The 22,524-nt window shown below is 37.3% G+C and overlaps 2 pseudogenes; both read right to left on the bottom strand.

The window, feature by feature from the left end:
* LOC112208094 (RNA-binding motif protein, Y chromosome, family 1 member F/J-like) overlaps positions 1 to 22,524 on the bottom strand; it is a 371,477-nt pseudogene that overhangs the window by 177,075 nt on the left and 171,878 nt on the right.
* Positions 9,039 to 9,687, bottom strand: LOC107971275 (ras-related protein Rab-9A-like; annotated as a pseudogene).

Raw genomic sequence — 22,524 nt, 5'->3', positions numbered from 1 at the left:
AGTTGGTTGAATTTTCTAGAAAAAAAAAAAAAACTATGTTGAAACAATAACCCTGGTGACGTCACTGTAACCTTATTTGGATATATAAACTTTTCAAATATAATCAAGTTAAGATAAGGTCACACTAGATTAGGGTATGCCATAAACTCAACGTCTTGTAAGGAAAGAGAGATTTAGAGACACAGAGACACACACTGAGGGAAGACAGCCATGTGAAGACAGAGGTAGATGCTGAAGCGATATAACTGCAAACTGATGAATACCAAGGATTACCGGCAACAATCAGAAGCTGGGAAGGGCAAGGAAGAATTCTCCTCTAGAAATGTCAGAGGCCTGGCAACATATTGACTTCGGATTCTTAGTTTCCAGAATGCAGAAAAAAAAATTATGATTTTAAAGCCATTCAAAATGTGGTATTTTTTTATGGTAGCTCTAGGAATCTAATACATTCCCAGAACTATAATTTCCCCCTATTATAAATTATCTACTCATTGTTATCTTTTCAACATTTTCTCATTGCTAGTAAAAATATATAATTTCCAACTTTTGTATAGAAGGTGTTGCTATGTCTTTTAAAACTTCTTGTAAGCTAAGGGATTTCTGAACAGAGTACGTAAATTTAAAGGGAAAAACAAATTTACTCTTCTTAATGAAATCCATGTTGATTGGGTACAGAACAACATCCTCTTTCTCTCCTGAAATCTGGCCTGGGCCTCCTCCTGTAAGCATCTCAGATTAAATCATATGGCTTGTTACCCCACCATGAATTCTTAAGAGCGAAAATGATAATGGTGATGATAATGATGGTGATTACTAGAAACAGGATAATTCATATCTTAATTTTTGTTTGATTATAATTTACTAACATTCACTGGTATACATCCTGTATATTATACTTGTGCACACATAAACCCCTGTTAATAAACAGTATTATGTTTCCCTTTCCCTTGGTCCTACCTTGAGTTCCCTGGAAAACAAGCCTGAAATAAAAGAGCATGCGTGGAGTACTTTAGTGCGGTATATGAGATACAGAACAAGCAACTCATAGAAGGAAGGAGATTTACTATAGTGTTTTATCAAGTAGGCCAGTTTGAAAGGGAATTTGGGCAATTTTAGAGTTAATACTTTAGATAAAGAAACTCCTCTGTATACACAACAACCTCAATTAATAACCTTCAACCTTTGTCCCTGAAATAACACAGGTTCTCCATAGAGGTTACTACTTCTCTTGCAGCCCACCCAAGCAGAGGCCACTTACTCTCCCCACACTCCATATATTGGAAGGCCTGAGTGAGGTCGAGATTCTTCTTCCTCCCTTTCTAATATCATATTCTAGTACACTTCCCAAGTTTATGACTCATTCCCTTTGTTCTCACAATCCTCCTTTCCATTCCAATTCCTGCCAATGATTACAGTGACTTTAACATTCACACAAAGGCTCACTGAATAGTACCAGTTCCTGAAATTCCTAGTTTCCAAAGACCTTCTCTTACATTTTAGTTCAGCCATTTTATTTCACTGTTTGCTCTTAACTATGTTGTTTTCTGATATAGGGTCTCACTCTGTTGCCCAGGCTGGTGTGCAGTGTCATGATTATAGCTCTCTGCAGTCCTGAACACCTGGGTTCAAGTGGTCCTCCAACCTCAGCCTCCCAAGTGGCTGGAAAAACAGATGCACGCTACCATGCCAAGGGAAATTTTTATTTATATACTTATTGTAGAGATGGGTCTTGCTATGTTGCCCAGGCTACTCTCAGACTCCTGGCCTCAAGCAATCTTCCTGCCTTGACCTCTCAAAGTGCTGGAATGATAGGAATAAGCCAGCATACATGGTTCCCTTAACCATTTATTTTACTAATATTTTATAGTACCTTGCCTATTCATCTCACCTGTGGAAGCCCAAATGTGGAACACCTCACTCATCCCCTGTCCAAGCTGTTTCTGGGACAGCTGGCTGTCATGTTCGAGCTGCATTATGAGCACACTCATGTGTCAGTACAGCAGAGACAGCCTTTAGCTAATAGCCAGTCAAGAACTGATGTCCTTAACCCAACAGCCCATGAAGAACTAAATCCTGTGACCAGCCAGATGAACAAGCTTGGAAGCACATCTTTCCCCACATGTGTTTTAAAATGACTGAAATTCTAGCTAACACCTTGATTGCAATCTTGTGAGAAGCCTTGATCCAGACATACCCTGATAGCTATGTCCACTTTCCAGATGCAAAGAAACTGTGAAATAATTAATGGTGTTGTTTAAGCCACTAAGTTTCGCCATAATTTGTTACTCAGTGATAGATCACAAATAAACTAGCAATGCCCCCTTACCAAAGTCATCTCTCCTTCTGGCAGCTAAAGTCCATTCTAGAAACTAACGTTGTGTGATTGGGTAATTGGTAACTGAGAAGCAATATTGAAATCTCTTTAAAAAGTAGTCATAAAAAAATAGAAGTTGCGTAGCTGAAAGGAAGTCGCATATACCCCATTACACACTCTGTAAATGCATCTAAATTTCTGCTTTCCCCACAAAAGTATTGTTGGTGCCATGCCTACTTTAGGTTAGCTCTTAAGGATGTGGTGTTCTAGTCAAAGAGTACATTATGGGTAGAACTACTCTGATACATTCTTTTAGCTCTTTCTGCATTATCTGAGCAATTTGATGATACTTCTTTGTACTCCCATCTTTCCCTTGCTCATTTTAATGTAATAACGTTTTCATCATCTTACTCTCACCAGTAGGATGTATTGTATCTGAAACACTTCTTTGTCACATTTTTAATTTCTGCTATTGCTTACAAGTAATATGATAATGATACTAACAAAGGACAATTGAAGGGCCCAACCTTATGCAGGTAAGGGCTGTTCAGCAGCAGGTCACTATCATTATCGTTTGTTCCTCCTTACCCAAAGTCCATTGTTTCCATTTAGACAATTTACATATTTTGATTTCTCTCTTCGAGATAGATAGGCTCCACTTGCCTATCTCTTTCCTAGGGTTAGCTTGCACTGAATTTTGAGGGCTTCTCTGTGGAATTTCTCTTTTACATTGTATAGTTAAACCAATTTATATACCAGTCACTGGTCTTAGAGCCTAAGCATGGGATTGCATATATATGGCATGAGTTCAGTCAGTGACATCCATGAAACATTGGTATAGTGTAGGTATTAAGAGTACAGATGAATTACTTTGCCTCTCAGTGTCTCAGTTTACTGATAAATCAAATCCGGCTGATAATCATTTATACTTCATACAGAGATTGGGATGATTAAAAGAGTTAAAACCTGAGGCCATTTAGAACATTAATTGGCACATAGAAAGGCATGCGCGTTTGCTACATATACCAAATATAAACCCTCCAAAAATAGGAATATTAAATTTTATAAACAATTTCCAGATTTCTACATAGATTATCTTACCTGATTATGATAAAAATCATTGGGTAAGGAAGGGCACAGGTTATTTTAGTCATTTTACAAATGATCAAACAGAGGTTAAAAAATAAATAAATACCGATATTAACTCTCCTAAGTATTAGGGCTAAATTATGAATATAGATTTTTTCTGGAAACTTTTCTGAAGCTACTTCTGCCTGTGTCAGAGGACCCTAGAGGTACCAACCTATGAGCTTATTGATGGGGACTCAGTGGATTTTGATTTTTCTGCCCTTCCCACGACAAAGCCAGCAGTGTTTCCACTGCACAACATGGTGGGGTGCTGTGTGTTCACGTGTGAGTTCATGATGGTAATTCAATAAATTGTTAAAGTGAGTATGTGTGAAGGGAGAAAAAAATGCTATAAGATTTGGAGTCTCCTTTAGGCAATCATCATATTGTAGTTTGTCAAGCTTGGAATGATGTACTTCCATATCTTAGTGGGAGTTGTGTGGGGATGTTTTATTTCCAGTATCAAACAGCAACTTAGCAATTTGCGGCCAGTACTCAAGAAATCAACATGCTCAGGACAGCACTTCTCAGGCTTTTTTGAAAGTGTAGTCTTATGTTTTTATTAAGAGAAGGAAAATATCTAATCTCACCATTTGATAAAATACAATAAAACCCATAAAATAAAGAATAATATACATCTCATATTTTATGGCACTTGAATGGTGTTTCTGATTTTTAACATAATCTAACACATTGTACATTTTGTACAATGCAGTAACACAATTTTGTACAATACATTTTGTATAGTGCATTGTACACAAATGCAATAACACGAAGTGTTCACACTAATGGAAGCGAGTAAGCCATGTATTATTCAGTCTGTCTAGGGAATTCAGTCTGTTTGTTTTCACTAATGCTGAGTGAAACATTGCCCAGAGACATAGATATAACTGTTATAAAATATCAGAAAACTACAATTTTTAATATCCAAAGAACTTTTTAATGTCGGAATTTCATGTCTTCTATTCCATTTTTTTTTTTCTTTTTTTTAACGGAAACACATTGTCAAAAGAGAGCTGTCAGGTCCTAGTGTTTTATCTATAGCAATGTTGAAAGCTCCACTTGCCTATCAGGTCTTACTGTTTTATCTGTAGCATTGGTGAAAGCCCCACCTGCTTACTTCAGGCTTGTGAGGGTTCTTTCCTTTGGGGGTGGTGGCTGGCGCCAGAAGAAGAAGAAATATCATGCCCTCTGAGAGTAGAGAGCAGCTGGTGTAGTTGTCCTGGTGTTTGTGGGATATAATAGGCATAAAGGCATATTTGGAACAGCTTGGAGAAATAACATAATGCTTCTTACATTTATCTTTATAATCCACTTTCCTAGCACATATTATCCTGCCATTCATAATATATTTAGAAAATGCAGATTAAAAAATGCTCTGTTACCACAGGGGCTGAGATAATGGAAAGCATGTCCTAGTTAGTTAAAGTAACTTTTTTTTAATCAAATGAAAAATAAATACACAGAGAAATTTGTTCAATTCCTTTTTCTTTGAACAATGAAAGACCTTTTTGTAAGAATTAGCCAGGGTAGGTACGTCTGGAAAGCAGTCAACACAAAGTTTCTATTTGAGAGAAAACTAACATTATTGCCAAAAAAATAAAAAATCCACCCGTAGTATGATCAAAATTTGTCAAGCCAGGTGTGTTACAGAAAGGAATTTGCTAATAGAAATTTGCATTAGATGGTATTTCCACTATTTCAAACTATTTATTTTTGATGGCATCTTCCTTCATTTGGGCAGAAGTTTTATAGCATGTATTTAGTGAAGAGCTACAGAACCTTAATAAAATGCAGTAAGTAAAGCATCAGCATGGCAAAACTAGGGTCATTATTCTGATTTTAAAAATACTTTCTTACAAAAATCAGGTCTTGGGCAGTTTTTGCAAGTCACAGAAATTATTCCTTAGTGTTTGGTTGTCTGCTGTTTTGTACTCTCCTGTTTCCCATTATTTCTTATTATTTTTCCTGAAACGTTTTGGTGTCTATTGTCCACCGTCTCAATGATCATTAGCATTGTGACTCTCATAGGGTATTCACACCTGCTTTATTCATTTATTAAGTGGTTAATTCAGGAGGCACCACCATGGCCCACAGATGTGGGACGATACTGGAAATATAAAGATGTCCATTTGACACAACAGAGTGAACTTTTCCTCCAAAAACATATGAATGCTGCATAAATGAAAACAATTAAATATTAATAGTGGAACTCAAAAAAATCACGTGTGGGATATGAAGTAGGATCGCAAAGCTCTAGTAAGCTAGAGCTGAAGCCACGGTGGGCTTACTGTTTTCCAACACAGATTTACACTTTGCAGAGTGAGATCATGGGTTCTGGTTCCCAACTAAGGGTGCAAGAGGAGGTTCTCATATCTTGAAGGGCACAGAACCTCCATAAAACTCAGGAACTATGAGACATGATCTGATTTACCTCTTGGAGTATGGCATTGGCAGCAATCCTTCTGCATATCTCTTGGGGGTGGTAGGGGAGAGATTGGCCTGTAAGCAATTGAAACGCAAGCCTACCCACATGCAATTCAGTTAGAATTTTTACTTTATGGATGGGCATCTACTGCAGTGAGTAAATTTTGCTGCCTCTCAGAGGTACAACGGAAATGCATGTGTGCACTAGCATCCAAAATGCAGGGTGCTCCCAGAAAAGACAGTGCCTACTAGAAATAATCGTAGCATCAGAAATCACTGAAAGTTACCATAATGAAGTAAACATCCATGAAAGAGTCAATAGATGCACTAAAGATAAGGCAATTTGAATTATTTAATAATATTTGATAATGTGTATATATATACACACACATATACAGATATGTATATGTGTATACACACACACACACACACACACACACACACATATGTGTATATATATACACATATAACATGGATTCTCATTCTGTTGCCCAGGCTGGAGTGCAGTGGTGTGATCTCGACTCTCTTTAAACTCCACTGTGGGGACCAAGCAATTCTTTGCCTCAGCCTCCCAAGCAGCTGGGGTTACAGGCACTGACCAAAACACCCAGCTAATTTTTGGATTTTTAGAGGAGACATGGTTTCACCATATTGGCCAGGCTGTTTTGGAACTCCTATCCTGATGATCCACTCACCTCAGCCTCCAAAAGTGCTGTGATTACTGGCAAGACCAACCGTGCACAGCCTCCAGCCTGATATTTAAAGTGCTGCCCACCACAACTGTTTTTGTCCTGCTTTCTCTATTGGTAGTATGAAAATTAATTTGATATCTTAACCGGTTATACAAGCCTCAGATTGACTCAAACTAAATGCCAGAGCTTTGGGAGCAGAAAATGGTACATACTCATCTAGAAATCTGGGAGTAATTTCAGCAAACATGTATTTTTTAATATGATTGGTTCTGGCCTCTGTGACCATATAATTCGGAGGAATGTGATGCAAACCAGCCAAGAGCAGCAGGGTGACTGACTGCAGGAAACCGTGGCTCAGTTGCACAACAGTGGTACCTGAATATAACCTTTTCTACAGGCTGGTGAAAGTGAGGCAGAAACTAGTAATACACTTCCTGTGTGTGTATTACTAAAGTTAAATGCCAATTTTGTGTGTGTGTGACTGCTATTTGAAGAAGCTGGAAGGGAAGTGGAGCATTGAGTGGGACTTCCAAGGTGGGCTGCTGAGGAAAGCACTGCAGGTGTGAAGGCGTGAAGAAGGGCACTGGGGCACACTGATAGAACTGACAGCTGATAGACAGGAGAAGATTATGAAGAAAGCTAAGCTGGCAAAGCTTGGATCTGGTAGGGGATATCTTTTGAAGGTTCTTTAACACAAGAGGAATAGGGTGAGATCAGTCTTGTAATCAGGCTCACCTGAGCACACGTATGTTAGCACTACGTTGGTTATCTGCTTCCGTGCTCCAAAAGTGATCCAGATAAAATGCATACATCGAGTTTTGTCCTCTTGCTGTAGCTGGAAACTTAGAATACTTCCTTCGGCATGAACATAGAAAAAAAAAAACCTGAACCCTCTCAAGGGAAAAGTTTCCATTGATAGCTTGAACCTAGCTGGATGTATGAGAGACCATATGGAGCAACTCCTGTACCACTGGGTCCCACACTTTCTTCAAGCTGTGGAGCATGATCTATGGTTCTTTTGCCTAGTGAGGCTCTGCAGCAGATTTCCACCACTCCAGCTGCGCACTCACCACCTGCTTTGTTCTCCAACCGTCTTCTATTGTATTTTCCATAAAATATTTACAGATGGCAAAATCGACCCTTATGTTAGGACATTAGACTTTCAAAAGCTTAGCTTACCAGAATGTTTTTACATTGATTCCCATTGGGTGGGGCCAAGAAGAGAAATGTTTTGATGTAATTTTTCAAAAACCCTTTCCCTATATGACAGCCAGCTCCCCTCACCCAGCATGTACTTTGATATCCCCATCATTTCCCAGTTGAGGGTCTCATTCACACTCAGTGTAGGCTTTGGTTATCCTCTGTAGAATCAGATAGTCACCAACCACACAGCATATGAACTTCATCCATGAAAGATCACAATTTGCTTCATCAAGTCTGATCATTGGAACAAGTATTTGGGAATCAAAAAAATTCCTTGAGATAAGTAAACAATGTTCAGTGATAGAGAAGAAACTAAATAAATACATAGCTAAATCAATTGAGAGCTATAATGTTACTTGTGTCTTGTGTTAAAAAGGAATGGTTTAACTTCAACTAGGAGGCTTCCCCAAGTTTGAAGAAAGTAACACAAATATTACCTAGTGCATTAGTGGAATTGTAATTTTGTATCCTCCACACAGCACATTGTAACTGTGATATCAGATGCACATTTGTCTGTTCTCCAGGTTCAGTAGTTGGCCTTTTTCTTAAAACTGAACTCTGTTTATGGAAATGATTTCCATTCCTGGGTAGCCCAAATTCAGCTGGATGTATGACAAACTGTATGAAGCAACTCTTGTACCACTGGGGACCTACCCTTCTCCTGGGACCGTGGAACATGATCTATGGGGGTAGAGGTGCCCTCATGGCACACAAATGATGAGTAATTACTACTAAGAGTAATTCTAATGAAACATAGGATAACAATACGGAAGGTTAAGTCATTTTGAAGAGAATGAAGAAGTAAACTAAGTAACAATGCGTTGCAAATACATTAGATTTTAGTCTTCTATATCTAACATTTTTGCTTTAGGAAATTATTTCCTTGAACCAAGAATGCAATGCTAGTTGCATAAAAACTTGTAGATATAAAAAGTAGTAATCCATTTCCCCAGGAAAAAAAAAATTCATGTATAAATTGTAGCGTAGACAAGTTTCTTATTTTAATTATAATTCTTCTTGGTTATCTCATTTCTTAGCTCTGTAACCTACATATGTAAATCAAAGAAACGTTTTTAGACAAATACTACAATTTAGAAATGCAAAGTGCCATTATGGAGAAAACATGTTCTTCCATGAGCGGATGTGTCCCTTCCCCCACCAACTAATAAAGCAGGACAATACACTCATTTGAAATTTATTAGTAGATGATACCGTGGTGCAAACCCTAATTCTTTTTTATCCGCATGTCGATTTTGTGTATACCTGTGAGTTGATTAGAATGCAGCAGCAACCGCTAACAATCCACAGCAAGATGAGCTAGTCCTGGGCTTTCGATGAAGATTCACTGTGTCTGTGTGCATCAACTGAGCCGACATATCCTCGTTCACAGAAACCCTTCAAACCGCATCCTCAAAGGCTGCTGCCACACTTGTGGCATCTTTTGCACTTGTTTCAAAATAAAAATAGTGGTCGTCGTCCCTGCACAAGCTTGGGCTTCTTCTGAAGACATCTGCTGTTATCTCATGTCAGTCTTGTTACCCAGAATCACAAAAGGGAAGCTCTCGTGTTCTTCCACATTTGCATAATATATGAATTCTTTTTTCCAGTTACTAAAGTTCTGGAAGCTTTGAGAATCATCGGTACTAAAAGTAAGCAGGCCGCAGACAGAATATCTGTAAAATGATGTCCTCAGGCTTCAGAATCACTCCTGACCTGCCACGCCCCAAATCTGAGTGGCACCAAAATGTTTATCCACATCCAAATCTTATTTAAAAATTCCACACCTATTGTCTTAAAGAGCTGGATATCAAAATTATTAGTTACATATCTGTTTATAAGTGAACTCCTCCCAACTCCACCATCTCCAAGGATAATTACTTTAATAAGTGATGAATTTCCTGCCATCGTTAATCTCAAGAGCTTCAAGAAACTCTGTAAAATGTAAATGCACCATTGTATTTCTTTTTACCTACCTATTCTTCTACATGATTCTATGGATATCAGCATTTAGCTGAAGTAAAATGTATAGCCCCGGGGAATACCAAATAATAAGACTTTTGTTTACAAGACTGAGCATTTAGCCATGTGCAGGCTACCATACTAGCAATATTATCTAAAACAGCTGGAAAGGGCTCATTCTTCTTCTTTCTCAGGTCACAGTTGACTGTGAAGCTAACACTAAAGCCTAAGTCTGACCCCAAAGCTCTTGCTCTGAACTGTTACTCTATGATAAGTCCCTCTCCGCTGATGGTAAGCCCCACCACAGTTGGTTAAAGATGGGTAAGAGATCAAAGTCTGCATGTTTCTGATACAGCAATATTTATACGTTGAAGAGCATGTTCATGACCAATGTGAGGGGCGTTAGAGTTTAGAGAGCTGGAAACTTTATCACTATATCAAGGCCAAAAATAAAAGCCTGGTTCGGAAGAAGCACACCACCACGTTAGATAAATGCTGTCACAGGCTGGGTAAAGTGGCTCATGTTTGTAATCCCAACAGTTTGGGAGGCAGAAGGGGGCAGATCACTTGAGGTCGGGAGTCCAAGACCAACCTGACCAATATGGTGAGAAACCCCATCTCTACTAAAAATACACAGAAACACAAAAGTTAGCTGGGCATGGTGGCGGGTGCCGGTAATCTCAGCTACTTAGAAGGCTAAGGCAGGAGAATTGCTTGAACCCAGGAGGCAGAGGTCACAGTGAGCCGAGATTGCACCACTGCACTCCAGCAAGGTGACAGAGCAAGACTCCATCTCAGAAGAAAAAGAAAAGACTGTCTACAGCTTATGGAAATGTAAACTTTAGATCCCAATAGACTGAGAATGTTCATGGTTTACACAGATTGGAAGACGCATCCATATTCCGGAAGCGCACTTTCTGTATATTTACAGACAATTATACTCCTTTATCAGGAAGGAGGAGGCCAGATTTTATTTAAATGGTTAACTTATGTCCATCGGAAAGAGATAAAAGCATGAGCATGCTCCTGTGCAAAAGGCTAGTCCATAATTTATAAATCTGGGTTGTTACATTTGTATCTAGAAAATAGAAGGTTCAGGGGTTCTCAGTCAGAGAATAGAATTCAATATGCAAGAAAACAGCAGTTTATTGTTTGCACGGCTCTGAAGGTTGTCTTTTAAATGAAAGAGAAAAGTGAAGATTGGCAAAGACAGGAAGCCTGCATACAGCCCATGAGCCCAAATCCACCCCAAGAAAGCCATCAAGCTTATGTACAGCCAGGAAGCTCCTATTCCCCTCCAAGTTAATGAAGTTTGTAATTTTAAAAGCCAGATATTTAGCATGAGAAAGTTACTAAAAATGCCAGAAATATAGCTAAGATTATATAATCAAGAATCTCACTGCCTCTTCAATAAAACGTTCTTTTTCGGCTAATTGAGGTCATCAAATTACTATTCATGCCAGGAGGGAAGGGCTATAAATCAGACCTTCTGCCTACGTATTACCTGAACGAACTTTTGCTGTTAAGGTTAAAAGCTCTCAAGTATAAACCTGGAGATCTCTTTTTCTGTTGTTTTTGAAAGTTACGAGTGTTTGGGTTGTTTGAACCATGTCACTTGTATATGAAGAAGGTCTGATTTTATGAAAGTTAGGGTTTACTTAGCATTATGACAAGTGGAAGCCAGAGTTTACACAGGCAGGGGGCATGCTCATATCTGGGTCAAGTAGTCAGTGATTATGTAGCAAAAAATAAATTTTGACCTCTTATTTCTGTAGTAAATGTACAAGTCTCTGGTGGAAAAACTGTTGTTACATATATATGAGCTCTGGTTGTAGACCTGTATGCTCTTCTGTGAATTTTTTAGTTGCCATGGTTGTAAGATCATTGCTGCATAAAGCCTGTGTCCTACTGCATTGAAAGTAAATGAGTGTGCCCTGGCCCAAAAGAGCAAGATAAATGAGCTTGCCTTTTTGATATTTTGATTTATGTTTGTAATTCTGTGTTTGTGTTTGAGGTTTTTCAGTGTAACTGATTATACCTTTTCCATAGTGAGTACCATTCCTGTTTTCTGGCACCCTTCGTTCTCATTGTTAAATGTGAATTTTTGGTTCTATTAAGTCTTTGCCTAATGAAAATGTTCTTATTTGTGACGAAAATGACTGGTAGGTACAAACGCCACACTTTTTCTTCCATGAATATAGCATTTATCCATGTGATTTATAACCCCTAGGCTGTCTACATTGAAAGCAGTGTGTAAAGTTAGCTGTAAGAATTCTTCTTTACATTGCATACATACATAAGTACACACACACATATATGTATACATAAATATAATATAAGAACACTAACCTACTTTGATTTGTGTATTGACATAAATTTTCAGACTGGGTGGAAAAGTGGGGCCCTGTCTCAAAAAAAATACATTATATATATTTATATATGTGTGTGTGTGTGTATATATATATATATATATATATATATATATATATATATATATGTTGGAAAGGGATAAATGTCTCAAAAGCTTTCATCTATCTGAGAGAAAAAAAAGGCCAGCATTCATACAAATTTAAATTTAGCATCTCAGTTCCAAAAACTAGAATTGAGAAGATAGCTCCTAAGCTTTCTTATTCATATGCAATAATTTTAAAAATGCAAGTGTGTGTGTGTGTGTGTGTGTGTCTGTCTGTTTATTCACAATCAAGAAGCTCACATGAGTGAGCATGTAGGATTAACTCAGAACTTATCAGAAAGTTCTAGATCTAGGTCACAGAAAGAAAAATTTCAGTTTGTATACAGCCAGTAAGCTTGTGTTGATTTTCAGTGATGGCCAAAGACGGCGGATATAAAGGTAAAAAGAGTGTGTTTCTGTTCAAGCAGTTTCCAATGTTCATTTAAGAGGGATACACAGTTTTATAATCAAACAAGTGGCCAGTGTTTCTGTAACACACGGGTTACCTTACATGCAAACTAAACAAGGCATGAGAGTACTCTTGCAGACATTGGAAATATTCTGCCTAACTGTATACAATTGGGAAACTTTGATTTATATCAAAGTTAGAGCAAAGCTAGGTTTGATTTACCTGACACTATGCACTGTTAAAGAAGAATAATCATAATCATAATCATAATTGTAATAAAACCGAACAACCAGGATTCATGCAACCTGAAGGCTTATGGTAATACCCATGCATGTGTAGCACAGAATTTATATAGTGAGGAAGAACACATCCGTGTCCAATAAAGAAGAAGAAGACCTATATTGATATAAATATAAGCTTTTATCCACTTACAGAGAAGTCAGGAGTGTTACAGAAGAGACTCCATTGTCTTTGTAAAATGAGCACAGAACGCTCTATTTCTTGGCAAGATATTCTATAAAATTGAACCAATTATCATCAATATTAGTTTGAAGCAAACAGAAAACCTAAGAACAAGAGAAGATATTTCCCAGCTGCACCAGCGAAGGTCTAAAATTCAGCATCTGCAGGAAACTTTAACACATCAACAAGAAAAACACAAATAGCTATTGAAAGTACTCAAAGACATGAACAGGCCTTTCTCTAAACAAGACATATAAGTGGCCAGTAAGTATATGATAACAATATTCATCATCATTAATTTTTTCATGAATGCAAATCAAAACCACAATAAGACACCATCTCACACCAGTCAGAATGGCTGTTATTTAAGAGTCAAAAAATTAAATAAAAAAAAAAGACAGGTGCTCATGAAGCTGCAGAGGATAGAAAATGCTTCCCCACTGTTGATGAGAATGCGTAAGAGTTCAGCCACTTAGGAAAGCAGGCTGAAGATTTCTCAAATGACTTAAAATGAAGCTAATATTCCACACAGAAATTCTATCACTAGGTATGTGTCCAGAAATGAAAAGCACATTATCCCAACAAAAAGACACATGCTTTCATATCTTTAATGCAGCACTACACAAATTTGCAAAATCATGGAGTCAACCTAGGTGGACTGCACACAGAAAACTAGTATTCAGTTCATCAGTGGTAGATGGGATTTAAAAATGTACCTATACACGAAGGAATACTATGCAGCAATAAAACAGAATGAAATGATGACATATACAGCAATACGGATGCAGACAGAGGCCATATTTATTGCAAGAACAGAAAAAAAATATCACGTTTTCACTTATAAGCAGAAGATGAGCATTGAAAATACATGCACGTACATATGGAAGCAGCAGACGCTGTGGAAATACAGAGAATAAAAAAATGAAGTGGGCTAAAAAGCTACCTATTGGATACCATGCTCACTAGCTGGGTGTTGAAATTCACACTGCATAACCCAGCATCATGCAATATTTCCATGTAGCCAACAAGGACGTGTGATACTGGTATTCAAAATAAAATAAAAATTTAAAGAAGAAACCAAAAAATGAGTGTAGACATGCCTCATTCAAATGTAAATTAAAATGGGCTGGAAAATCTTTATGTGAAATGCACACCCATACACAAGAAAAAGACTGGTTTACATAGTGAGCACGTTGTTTCTTTGGTCAAGAAAAGGAGATTTTGTGTGTATGTGTGTGTATGTGGTTACTTTTCTTTATATATATGTTCAAATAGGTGTGTGTGTGTGTGTACATATACATGTATACATGATTAAATATATATATATATATATAGACACACATATATATTCAAACAAGAAAAAATAAAAATTGGTACACCTCAGAAATTTATTTTTATCCAACATTAAAGGTCATCCCCTATTAATACAGCCAAGAAACCCATCAAGATATGTAAAGTTATTAACTCAAAAGGATCCCCTTATCAGCTAAACTTCTAAACAGTGTTACTGTAGTTGGATAATTACATCCATGGGCAAAGAGGGAGGATTTGGGAATTTTCATACCAGACCACAACGCATTCATACCGAGAAAAGAAAATTAGCACACATGGTGCAGCTGAGAGTTTGCATTTTAAACTCAAGAACAAAAAAGTAATAATGTGTATTGTCAACTCATATGTATATTCAATAATATATGTGCTCACATTGGCAGCAAACTCAGTGTAATGATAAGGGGAAAAATAAGGTTTGTAAGTCTCTGGTTCCATTAAATTCTAGGTGAGAATGAGGACAGGGTTGATCACATACATTTTCTTACAGTGCAACAGCACATATTTTATAAATCCTAGATGCTTTCTTCTCACAAAAACCAGGAGAAGGTAAAGTTTATACATGCAGGTTTCAAGGTATAAAAAATACCTAGGTAGTATACTGCCAACTAATTTCTATACATGTGCAATAGAGGTGTGCCGACGATAAGAATATGCATTAGTCTTCAGGAAAACTGCACAACATATGCACTCCTCACAAATGTGTTCACACTAAGTAGCCTTTAAGGTTTATACAACTTGAAATTGTATATACATATGTAAGAAACTAAGAAGAATTTATAAAGCCTAAAAGGTCACAACCGTATTACAGTAATAATACGTATAAGATGAACGCAGTAACCACATCTCCATCCACATTCCAGGGAGACATGTGCCATAGTTACACAGCTGACTATTTCATAACTTTGTCTAATAATAATGGCTGTCAGGCTGTATTCTGTCAGAAAACTATATTCATAACAAAAGATTGAGGAGCACAGATATTACACAACTAGAAAATTTACATCCATCATAAGAAAAGAACAGTATCGAGATTTATAGGTTGATAAACCCATGTATAATTTCAACATGAAGTAAAGAGTTGAGGAGAGGCAAGGAGAAGGAATAGGAAATGGAAAACTTCACCAATCCGCTCCCACTCGTAGAAGAATCAATATGAACAAATATTCACACTTGAAAATATGTGTTCATACGTAAGACTGAAACCAGGTGGGTGATAGGAGTACTGGGTGGTAGCACAATAATAAGAAAAGACATAATTTAAAAGCGTAGTAATGGGAGTTTTATACTAGTCTCGTCATCCTTCTACTAACCTGTTAGCAAAGTGCAGAGAGAGAAAATGGCTGATTAAAGGAGAGGATGATGACAAGCAAACTTTCCTTGAATGCTAACATTGGCATGCCACAGAGCACTGAGAAAGCTCTCAGGGACCAGGCCTCCAGACTGGTACCTCTACTGAAAGATGCCAGACCCACCCTGGCACGACAATGATGAAAAATGCAAAATCCCAGAAGCTAAAATATATTTAACAAACATTAAAATAGAAAACAGCATCAACATCAAAATTAATCAGGCACAAAAAAACATGCTGGGAACTAAAAGACCAGTTATTTCAAAATATAGGGTCTCAGAAGAAAACAGCAGTAAAAAAGGAAAAAAGAGAGCTTGCGGGATTTATGAAACAGCATGAAGACAGTAATGTTACTCATCACAAGAGTAAAACAAGAAAAAAAAATAAAGGTAGAAACAACAATTTTTAAATGACAGCAGCTTTCCAAACTGGCATAAAAATGTAAATATTTAGACATACAAAGAGACTCTTCCAATCAGATTGATTTGTACAAAATGACACTAAAATAGTTTGAGGTGAAACTTTCAAACGTTTTTAAAAAGACAAAAACACACAAGAGCCAGTCCTGAAAGCAGAAGTGCGCGCGCGCGTGCGCGCGCGCACACACACACACACACACACACACACACACACACACACAGAATAAAATCACCTACAAGAGAGTTCTCAACAGCTAGCAGATTTGTCAGTAGAGACACTGCAATTAAGGGGAGTGAGATAACATTTACTTATTAATAATAATATGAAGGAAAAAATCCTGCCTACTAAGAGTAATGCACCCAGGAAAACTTTTCTCCAAAATAAAGGAAAGATGAAGTTTTCCAAATAAGCAAAATCTGAGGAAGTTTATTGCCATAAGACCTATCTTATAAGCCATGATAAGAGCGGTGTTCATGCTGGAAGAGAAAAACACTAATTAGTACATGAAAACGTAAGAAAGGATAAAGCTCACTGGTAAAAGTACTCAGTAAAATAAAGAACACTTTGATACTGTAATGGAGGTGAGTTAATAACGTGCATCTTTAATGTGAAGGTGGAGAGATAAAATGATTGCAAATAATAATGGCTGCTTTAATTTGACAAGGAATACAAATCACAAAATTATACATTTTGAAATAAATAAATATATCTGTATAAATGTGTGTACATATATATAGTGTGTATGTGTATATGTAATATCTATTATATAATATATGGGTATATACACATACTTTTCTCTTTGCTTAAATATATTATACATTATGTATATGTTATATACTATACATTATATATTATGTATATGTTATATATTATGTATGTTATATTTATACAGTATAAATTATATATAATATACATGTTATATATTATATATGCATATATACTATATATAAAATATATACACACATTCATACCTATATCTTTATTTTATTTACATGTTATACATAGTATTCATAGGCACACATATACTGTATATAATATAGTATATGCACACATATATACTATATGAAATATATAGTATGTGTATATATAATATATAATGTATGTACACATATATAATATATACAAATGATATGTACACACAAATATTTTGTATATTTAATATAACTATATACAAGTGTATATAATATAACTATATATATAGTTGAGAATAACTCCCTCTCTCTCTGTACATATAAGTATATGTATGTATGCATATATATGTATATGTATGTATATATGTATATGTATATATGTACATATATGTGTATATATGTACAGAGAGAGAGATATGTATATGTGTGTGTGTGTGTGTGTGTGTGTGTGTGTGTGTGTGTGTGTATACACAGAGAGAGAGAGAGAGTTGAGAATTGATCCAGAGCATACAGTTCAGAATTGGTGCATGCAATCAATTTCAACGATGTTATTATCAACTTACAACCACCGTATATTGCCTCAGATATTTTTACATGAGTTTCGACTACACAGAAAATCTAAAAGGTTCAGCAAATACCACTACAGGAAAGCATCAAACACACAGACTCAAAGTTAAATAAGAGAGGAAGAAAAGGAAACAAAGAAATGATCAGAAAGCTCAAGGCACAATTCACAAAGTGGCACTATTAAGTCTTCATCAAGCAATAATTACCTTCAGTGGAAGCTGATGGTAAAATTACACAATAACGAGGCCTGGGGAGGCTGAGTAAGTAAAAGTATTTTAAAATCTGTGTTCTCAGAGACTAGGAATGCAACTTATTGTTAGCCCTTTGCTTAAAACTATTGACAGAGTTAAACAACCTACAGAATAACAGACAATTTTGCAAACTATGCATCTGACCAACTTCTAATATTCAGCATCTATAAAGAACTTGAAAAGTGTACAAAAACTAACAAACGAATGAACAACCTCATTAAGAGCTGGGCAAAGGACATGAACAGACACCTCTCAAAAGAAGTCATACATGTGGCCCACAAACCTGAAAACAAAGCTCAGCGTCATGGATCGTCAAAGAAATGTCAATCAAAACCACAGTGAGGTACCATTTCACACCTGTCCAATTGGCTATTATTAAAAAAGTCAAAAAATGACAGATGCTGGTGAGTTTGTGGGGAACAAAAGAAATGATTTTACACTGTTGGTGGGAGTGTAAACTAGTACAAAGAGAGTGTGGTGAGTCCACAGAGACCGAGACAAAGAAATACCATTCAACTCAGCAATTCGATTACTGAATGTATCTTGAAAAGAATAGAAAGTGTTATTTTTATAAAGACACTTGCACGTGTATGTCCAGTACAGCACTATTCACAAGGACAAAGATGTAGAATCAATCTAAATGGCCATTTAGATTGGCATGATAGCCTGGATAAAGAAAATGTGGTACATATATGCCGTGGAACACTCTGCAGCCATAAAAACGTATCAGATTATGTCCTTTTTAGGCACATGGTTGGAACAAAAGGCCATTATACTTGGCAAAGTAACATAGGAAAGGAAAAGCAAATACCTCATCTTCTCAATTATAACTGGAAGCAAAATAATGAGAAGACTTGGACACATGAAAGGGAAGAATGCATACAGGGGTCTACCAGAGGGTGGAGGATGGAAGGAAAGATAAAAAACAGGAACAGTAACTAATGGTTACTGGCCTTACAACCTGCGTGGTGAAATAGTCTGTAACAGCAACCCCCCATGACACACCTTGACCTGTGTAACAAACGTGCACATCCCACACATTTACCCCTGAACTTAATAAATATCAAGTGTATTTAGTTAACGTTTATATTTAAAGACTGTATTCAGACTCAACTTCTGTGGCCTCCAGATATTTACTTCACCTATAAAAAACAAAACAAAAAAAAGGCTGAAAGTAAAGCAGCAGAAGAAGACATTTGTGCAAACATAGACCAAAAAAAGGCAGATGTAGCTTTATGTAGAGCAGACAAAATAGAGTTCAGGTGAAAAACGGCAACAGGAGACAAAGAAGGATATTATATAATGAAAAAAGAGTCTACATACCAAGATAATATGACTATTATAAATATATATTCACCAAATATTGAAACATGTAAATAAATAGAGCGAACATTGATAGATCTCAAGGGAGAAATAGACCACAATTCAATATTAGTAGAGGATTTCAACGCCCCATCATCAGTGAAGCACAAATTAAGCAGGCAAATCATCCAACTAAAACTACTCTTCAGCCCAAATGAACCTAGCAGTCATGTATAGAATATTGCATCCATCAGTTGTAGAAGCCCCGTGTTTTCTCAACTGCACGTGTCATCTTCCTTAAAATAAATTCTATTCCAACACCAGAAGGAAGTCTAAGGACATCTTAAAAATAGAAATCGTAATAAATATGTTTCCTCAACACAATCACAACTACATAAAAATTAAACAAATTAAACAATCAGTGGGTCAATAAGACAGTCATATGGAAATAGTTTGAATACATAAACACCTATATCAACAGGAAGCACCATGTCAAATAAACAACCTAACATTATCCCCAAAGTTAGCAGAAGAAATAGGTTAGAACAACAATAAAATAATTCTGTTCTACAGTAAAAAATATCAAGAAAATTAATAGTAGGGTTTACTGGAAGAGAGGCAAAATTGATGCATGTTTAGGAAGGGTAACAAAGACGAAAGACAAAATGCTCAAACAATAAATATAAAATAAAAAATTAACCATGGATACCACAGGAATGCAGATAGTCATAGGGACTAAAATTGACAACCATTGCAATTGCTACAGTTGTTTTCATGTACAAGCAATTGCGCACAAAAGACCAATTGGATAACTCAGAAGAAAGAATAAGTTTCTTGGTGGATACACTTGCTAAAATTGAATAATAAAAAATGGAAAAGCAAAACAGATCATGAATAAGGGAAGCTGGAAACCGTCATCCTCAGCAAACTAGCACGGGGACAGAAAAACAAACACCAGACTTTTTAATGATTGCCATTCCAACCGGTGTGAGATGGTATCTCATTGTGGTTTTGATTTGCATTTCTCTGGTGGCCAGTGATGGTGAGCATTTTTTCACGTGTTTTTTGGCTGCGTAAATGTCTTCTTTTGCGAAGTGTCTGTTCATGTCCTTCACCCAGTTTTTGATGGGGTTGTTTGTTTCTTTCTTGTAAATTTGTTTGAGTTCACTGTAGACTCTGGATATTAGCCCTTTGCAAGGACAGAAAACCAAACACCGCATGTGCTCACTCATAGGTGGGAATTGAACAATGAGAACACATGGACACAGGAAGGGGAACATCACACTCTGGGGACTGTTGTGGGGTGGGGGGAGGGGGGAGGGATAGCATTAGGAGATATACCTAATGCTAAATGACGAGTAAATGGGTGCCGCACACCAGCATGGCACATGTATACATATGTAACTAACCTGCACATTGTGCACATGTACCCTAAAACTTAAAGTATAATAATAATAAGAAATATATATACACACAAATATTTTTATATGCAGCTGAAATAAAAAAAAACAAACAAACAAACACCACACGTTCTCCCTCATAAGTGGGAGTTGAAAGATGAGAACGCATGAACACAGGGAGGGGAACATCACACACTGGGGATTGCTGGGGGGTGGGGTGAAAGGGAAATGAGAGCATTAGGACAAATACCTAATGCATAAGGGTTTAAAACCTACATGACAGGTTTATAGGTGAAGCAAACCACCCTGGCATATGTATACATATATAACAAAGCTGCAACCTTAGCACATGTATCCCAGAACTTACAGCAAAATTAAAAAATAATAATAAAATAAAAAATACACCCAAAAATAAAAATGAAATAAATTAGGTTATTAATAGTCCTTAAAATAATTTTGGAACCGGCTTTTTGTATGTTTCCAGAAATTGAGAAATTGAAGAGAAAATGATTTTTGATGATAGGTCACTATGTGACTTGGAGCATGTAAACCCAAAAATAGTTCACATAGTTGATGAAGTTATCATAATGAAAGACCCTCGCTTCCCAGCAACTTACACATGTTAGCAAAGTTAGTCAATGTGCACATCTGTAAAAGCAAAACAAGCTTTCACTGACTAATAGATTGATTTATATCCTTTCTCATTGTAGCAAGAAGGAATATTTATTTTCCAATTGGCAGATCACACAATTCTCATTAAGAGATATAGCCCTGAAGGGGGCCTGCCGTTCCACACCTGTGGGTATTTCCAAACAGGTGAAGATGAGAGACTGAGAAAAGAAATAAGACACAGAGACAAAGTATAGAGAAAGAACAGTGGGCCCAGGAGACCGGCGCTGAACATGGGAGCACCCGCACCAGCGCTGGTCTCTCAGCTCCCTCAGTATTTACTGGTCACTATTTTTACTGTCTTGGTGAGGGGAGTGAGGGCAGGGCAACAGGGTGATGGTGGGGAGAAGGTCAGCAGGGAAACATGTGAGCAAAGGAATCTGTATCATGAATGCGTTCAAGGAAAGGAACTGTATCTGGATGGGCATGTAGGCTAGATTTATGGTTCACTTTACACAAACATCTCGGTGTGGCACAGAGTAATAGAGCAGTATTGCGGCCAGCATATCTCACCTCCAGCCACAGGGTGGTTTTCTCCTATCTCACAATAGAAGGAATGGTCAGCTTTACACTGAGACATGCCATTCCCAGGGATGAGCAGGAGACAGAAGCCTTCCTCTTATCTCAACTGCAAACAGGCCTCCCTCTTTCTCTACTCCTCCGCAGCGCAGACCCTTCACGGGTGTCGGGCTGGGGGATGTAAGCTCTTTGCTTTCCCACGAGGCCGTATCTCAGGCTGTCTCAGTGGGGGGAAACCCTGGACAATGCCCAGGCTTTCTTGGGCAGAGGCCCCTGTGACTTTCCGCGGTGCATTGTGTCCCTGGTTAATAGAGAATGGAGAATGGTGATGACTTTTAGCAGGCACACTGTCTGCAAACCTAGTGTTAACAAGCCACATCCTGCACAGCCCTAAATCCATTAAAACTTGATTCAATACAGCACATGTTTCTGTGAGCGCAGGGTTGGGGCTAAAGGTATAGATTGACAGCATCTCGAAGCGGAACAATTTTTCTTAGTGCAGATCAAAATGGAGTTTCTTCTGTCTTCCTTTTCTACACAGGCACAGTAACGACCTGATGTCTCTTTCTTTTCCCCACGTTTATCCCTTTTCATTTTGAAAAAAACTGCCATCGTCATCAGGGCCCGCACTCGATGGTCGCTGTCTCATTGCAGCTACTGGGGACACCTGCAGACTAACAGCAGACAGAACAGGCACAAAAGGATTAACACAAAATTTACAAGAGTGGAACTTCTGATGGTTTTTAACCCAAGTGACCA

The sequence above is a fragment of the Pan troglodytes genome, chromosome Y (genome assembly GCF_028858775.2).
Source record: "Pan troglodytes isolate AG18354 chromosome Y, NHGRI_mPanTro3-v2.0_pri, whole genome shotgun sequence".
Lineage (NCBI taxonomy): Eukaryota > Metazoa > Chordata > Mammalia > Primates > Hominidae > Pan > Pan troglodytes.
This window is presented reverse-complemented; position numbering and strand designations above follow the sequence as displayed.